The 6,085-nt window shown below is 37.3% G+C and overlaps 1 long non-coding RNA gene across 1 annotated transcript; it reads right to left on the minus strand.

Moving 5' to 3' along the window:
• Positions 1-2,771: 2,771 nt before the first annotated feature.
• On the minus strand, positions 2,772-5,564 carry LOC143735545 (uncharacterized). Its single transcript, XR_013203213.1, has 3 exons — positions 5,482-5,564; positions 3,963-4,041; positions 2,772-2,964 (listed from the first exon to the last, which is right to left on the minus strand). It is a non-coding gene; the product is annotated as an uncharacterized LOC143735545 (long non-coding RNA).
• Between the last annotated feature and the right edge of the window lie 521 nt (positions 5,565-6,085).

The raw sequence follows: 6,085 nt of genomic DNA on the forward strand, positions 1-6,085 counted from the left end.
ATGTTGACCTAATAAGGAAACTGATCCTACTCTCTTCCATTGCCCAAAGGTCTTGCCAGCCCATTTTGCGTTGTTCCACACTCTCCCATCTCATCCACTCTCCCTGCTTGGCCTGGGAAATAGCCTTTATACATCTCATCCTCTCCTCCTGCTTTCACACCTCGTTGACTACCAGCTTCCTCATTTGAGCTGCGCCTGCCTTGTGCCATTTAGGAGGAGCTAAACTGAGCCCAAAACCCCCTCTTCCATGCTGTACCTGTCCCACGATATCCCCAGTCATTTCCAGTCTGACCTTGGCACACTTAAACTCCTCGGTTAAAGCAGAGACTGGCAGCTGCAATACTCCTTTACTATAAAGTCCCACTCTGCTGAGGCAAGAGTGAAAAGTAAGTGAAAATCTCCACATCTGGACAACCAGTTCAAAACATATCTCCATTGATTATCCGGATGACAACAGGGGTCCTGGTTTAGGCATGAAGTGACCCACCAAGATTCAAGATATATTTATTGTCATATGCACAGTAATAACACCACGGTTTTGCCAACACAATGAAACTCTTACTTTGCAAGTCTCCCTTACACAAAATAAACAAAATACAATAATAAAAAAGTAAGCAATCGGGGTAACAGTCGATGGGGTAATGGGGAGTTAAGTAGTTAGTGCTTAATGTATTCTTCAGGAGTCTAATGGCTTATGAAACTGGATGAAAACTGAGTCTTTTTGTCCTTGATTTCACACTCCTTTACCGTCTCCCGGATGGCAGCAGTGTGAAGAGGTTGTGTTATGGATGTTTATTGTCCCTGATGATGTTGTGGGCCCTCCTGATGACCCTGGTGCTGTAAATATCCTGAAGGAAGGCTATTCCACAAACGCTGGAGAGCTTTTCTATCCTGAACAGTGAAACTTCCAAACTGTTAATCACACTTTCAACAGAACATCTGTAAAAGTCGCTGAGGATTTCGGTTGCCAAGGCAAATTTCTTCTTGTTGGGATTTTGTGTTGTGTGACCAGGTGAGATCCTCTCTGATGTAGGTTCGAGGAATTCAAAGGTTTTCACCATGTCCATCTCTGTTTTACCAATGTAAATTGATTTATGCTGCTCCTCCCTCCTCCTCCTAGGATCGATAATTATCTCCTTGGTCTTATGTACATTTAGGATGACATTATTTTCCTGACAACAGGCCATCAGTCCTGCCACCTCTCTTCTGTATGATGTTTCCTCTCCACCAGTGATCAGTCCGATGACTGTAGTGTCATCCGCAAACGTTATAATCCTGGTATTGGTCTGAGAGGCCACACAGTCGGAGGTGAAGATGGTAAACAGCAGCGGGCTCAGGACCGAGCCTTGGGGGATCCCTGAGCTCACAGTTCAGATGCCTGATGTCCGGTCTCCTACTCTGACTGACTGAGGTCTGTGCACCAGGTAGTTTAGCACCCAGTCACAGAGGGAAGATGTCAGTCCAAGGAGCTTTCCAGAGCCTCTTTGGTTTGACTGTGTTGAGTGCCCAGCTGTAATCAATAAATAGCATTCTCACACGTGTCCTTATCCTCCAAATGTGGTTTGCACACCAGACAAAACGGATATATTTTGACAAGATCTGGCGTTCAGGGCTGGATTTGATTATTATTATTTTTTAATCTGCAGCAACTGCGTTTCGCTATTATGTCAATACGGACCAAAATCTTGGAGGAATATTTCCAGCACTCTGTGCCATGAAGAATTAATGCAGTTCTGAAGGCAAAAAGGGAGTCAAACCTGCTATTAGCCAGATTTACATAATAAAGTGGCCAGTGAGTGAATTCATAGCGAGTATCTTACAGGTAAAGCTATTATTTTTCAAGAGGCTTATTTTGGACACTAGATGGCGCTCTAGTAATTAGTGGGATGTTGTTCTATTTGATGAAATTTAAGTGTCATGGTCTGTTAAACAACTGCAAATGAGAGAAATAAAAGTATTCAATTTTTTGAAAATGTAAATTTTTTATTGAGTTTTTATTGAATTGAATTTTCACACTATTTTTTCTGAATATGAGCATATTTCTTACACTTAATTGAAATCAAGAAAAATTAATTTGTTAGCAGTGTTGCTAGTTAGTTTCCCCCCAAACTGAAACTAAAGAAAATATTAACAACCATCATTCATTTACATACCATAAATACCATGAATATTACAACAGTAACTCATGCATATGCTTTCTTAAAAGACTGTTAAAACATTGACAAACAAAGACATGATATTATCTTCAAAGGGTGTGACATCAAAAATAGCTTTAATTTTAATATATCGAATCTTAACTGCTTGATTTTTTTTATATTTTGTGGCAAAATGTAACTATTATTGGCCAGCTTCTAATATAAATTTGGATTTATAAGCATGTCCAACTTTATTTGCATACATACAGTATACTCACACAGAGCCAAAATAGCTAATCTCAACTGTTTGATTTCGTCACAAAATATAAACTATATTACACGGCTTTAATCTGATAAATGTGACAATAAGGCATGCATATATTATAAACATTAACATTTTCTGTAAAGCTGCATTGAAACAACCTGTTTTGTGAAAATCAATAAAAAAATGTTTTGACTTGACTATATGATATTGTATTTTATCACACACTGAAAGTAAGTATTTCACAGTAAAGTCAGAATGTGAGTCTTTATTTGAGCATTGTCTACCAACAAACCAATATTTATATATTTTTTAAATGAGGGGGCAAAATGTTTCTTGTTGTTTTGTGGATTTCTTAAAAAGGGAAAAAAAGAGGCTTTAAAAACTCAAACATGAAAAAGCTCCAGTGGACCACGAGATTTGGATCATTTGTTAAAAGTCCTTGTATTACAAGCACATTCTTTAAGAGAGAGTTTAATTAGTCCGTCACTGAATATCACGCTTCAACAATATCAAAACTCAAAACTAAAGAGGAAACTACAGCGGTTCCTGTGAAAGAAATCACAGCTGTGACGTGTTTAAAGATGTTAGCGGGATGATTGCGTAACATTTAAGTGAGGTACTGCTGCTAGGTGGGCAAGTGGCAAAAACAACCATGGAAACCAGTCTTAACGTTGAAAACGTTTATTCAATCACAGAGGTGTAAGGACGTTACAAAGCATATGATAAATGTAAAGGAAAAGAAAACATGGATAATCAGGAAAACAAGAGTGTCGCCAAATTAATGAAATAATCAAAACATAACCCCCATAACTATTTAACCCTAAATAACTGCCTAGAACTAACTGCCAAAAAGAAAATGTAGAAAACAACCCGCAATCTTCAGCGTATTCAATGCCTGACATAAACTATACTAACTAACTAAACAAACAAAACAACAATGGGTTACGACCACTCTCCAACTAACTAACTAACAGAGAAGAATACTATACCGTGGTCTTTACTGATGGGATCTTAATTGTAGAGACAGAACGATCAGTAGACAACAAACTCACAATACAAACAAAGCTTCACTCTAAATGATCTACGGTTGGGCTACTGCGTATAACGCCGTGTTCAAATAAGTTTAACTGCGTTCAAATCCAATCATCAATCACACGCACACAATGCATTTAGTCGAGTTTAGAAATCTAGTTCTGAAACAACTCATTACATCAATAGCAATAACGACACAACCCGAAAGAGTAATAATCTCTGAACCAGCGAGTAAGTATAAACATAATTATAATCACAAACATAGACATACATGTGAACTTGATTCTAACAAACAATCAAAGCATGGGTGTTAGCTGAGATCTGGCGCTGATCTGCCACACTTGTCAATGGGCCTTTTAACCCGGCGGAAACCTCCAGGGATTGGTCAATGTCAGTTCAAATACGTAACGTGATGACGTCACATATATGATGAGCAGCCAATGATTCATGACCTAGGAGTATGAATGGAAACAAGAGCACAAAAGAAAAAAGAGAGCAAAACACACAAACATACGTGGAACGTAACACACTGCTGGTCTGGTTCTTGAAGTTTGATCATTTTCTCTTGGCGATCGGCGCATACACCACATGATCCTCCTCTTTATTATCCTGTCAAATACACAATATACTGTATAATAATAAATGGATGTTTGTCCTTGAAATCATTTTACAATATGCAGATACAAAACCAGCCTCAAGTGTGTCATAAAACATTGTTTCTTTCCGTTTGTTTTTTAATGCTTGCAAAAAAATAGTTGCTTAAAAAAATTCCAATTCAAATGACAGATTGTCAGGAGTCTAGTTTTATTCCTCTGCTTGTTTCTCTCTCTCTCTCTCTCTTACGTGTGCTCTCGCACAGCTGAACCCATTCTCAATCAGCGTTTTCTCCTGCTCTTCTCACACCTGTTTCCCCTTGCCCTGATTTTCTGGCTATTTAGACCTCATGTTCTCTTTCCCTCTTGTCGGTTTATTGTTTGTTCATGTCTGTTACTGACGCTTGAGTATTGCTACTGTTTCCTGTCCTGTGTGTACGCATATGTCAGATGAGTTTCTGCGCGTTTGGGTCTATTTCGAACTGTTACACAGATAGACAGAATTGTGTTGGACTGTGATGTCATCAACTGACACAGGAAATACTTCATCAGTGGCTCATTTCAAACACTGAACATTGTAAAGGGGTCATGAAATGAGAAATCAAACATATAAGAGGTCATTATACTATACTATAAAAACATCCTGTAAGTTTCAAAACTTAATATGTTCTTGTTAGTCTAAAAACAGCTTATGTGGTATATGCTACTTTATTGCGTAGCAGGGAAGCTAAACACCTCCTCTGGAGAAGAAGATCAACGACTGCTTCTTGCTTATTTAGTAGGACTAAATAACCATTGTGTAGGACTGATAGATTTAAAAATTATTTTGTACCAGCTGCCATCGGTTTTCTAAATTATTTTAGAGTAAGGAAGTCTTTTTTATATATACTATTGTGTGTTTGTTGTTGTGTTTTTTGTTTTTGTTTTTGTTTTTTGATTGTATGATTACTGCTGGCTGTAAAACAAATTGCCCCTTGGGGATAATAAAGTTGACCTAACCAAAAATAAGCCCGGCTCACCGATTCGCGCATGTATGTATCAGTTAAATAACGAGGAACGCAAGCGTAGGTCAATGCAGAAACCAAACGGTAAAGACGGCTCTGAAGACAGAAAGACGCGGTGCAGTGCCAAATAGTGAAACAACACAGCCTTTGTTCAACACAACCTTCCTTCTGATCCCAACATTGACAACATAAGATCATTACAAGTGGACCTCAGAGAACAGTATAAAATAATAAAAAAGGCAGATCATGATCCCTTTAACTGTTGATCTGTTACTCTTTAGTTACATGGTAGAATGAGTTTTGTGTGAGTATTATGTGTCTCGCATTGAATGCTGATCTTCATATTTAATATGGTGGTGTTTTGTGTTTTTGTCTGAATGATGATCTATCACACACAAGCGCACTCACTGCTGAAATGATACACAGACATGAAATAGTAATAAATATCTTACCGATTTCTGTGCTTTTCTTTTGTAGAACTCTGGCTCGACGTAAGTGATTTCTTCTTCATTAGTCTCAACTGTTTTAATGATAAGATGTAATATAATAAATAGGTGGATTAAAATCGCTAAACTGAATGTTATTAACTATATCTGTTTCTTCACAGCATATATGTTATTAGTGCTGTCGAAGTTTAAGTGTAAAAGCTCACATTGCTCACAAACATATATTCAGAAAGACATTCTTTGCACATAATTCAGACCCAGAAAATGTTGAATAAAATAATTAACATTTTTTCTATGATGAAATTAAATATTAATTGAAGCTCAGGTGAAATGCCCATCATCACTATAGAGAACTGCTAAACCCAACATCTACACATATTATTCAGTGATCTTTCCATTAACCGTTTTTATCATTACCCTTGCTGTTTTTAAACAATCTGTATTGTATAAAGCGCTATAAAAATAAAAATGGTGATATATTTGCTGTGCAGAAAATCCTTTACCTAATGTGATGTTCCTAGTCAAAAATGTCAATCTTTTATTATTCTGTATTACCAGCAAATCTTGGATTCAGTCTTTTTGACAACTTGTTTTCTTTCAGTTAACACAG

Source organism: Siphateles boraxobius, unplaced genomic scaffold (assembly GCF_051911475.1).
Source record: "Siphateles boraxobius isolate OS27281-9 unplaced genomic scaffold, OSU_SipBor_1 13, whole genome shotgun sequence".
Taxonomy (NCBI): domain Eukaryota; kingdom Metazoa; phylum Chordata; class Actinopteri; order Cypriniformes; family Leuciscidae; genus Siphateles; species Siphateles boraxobius.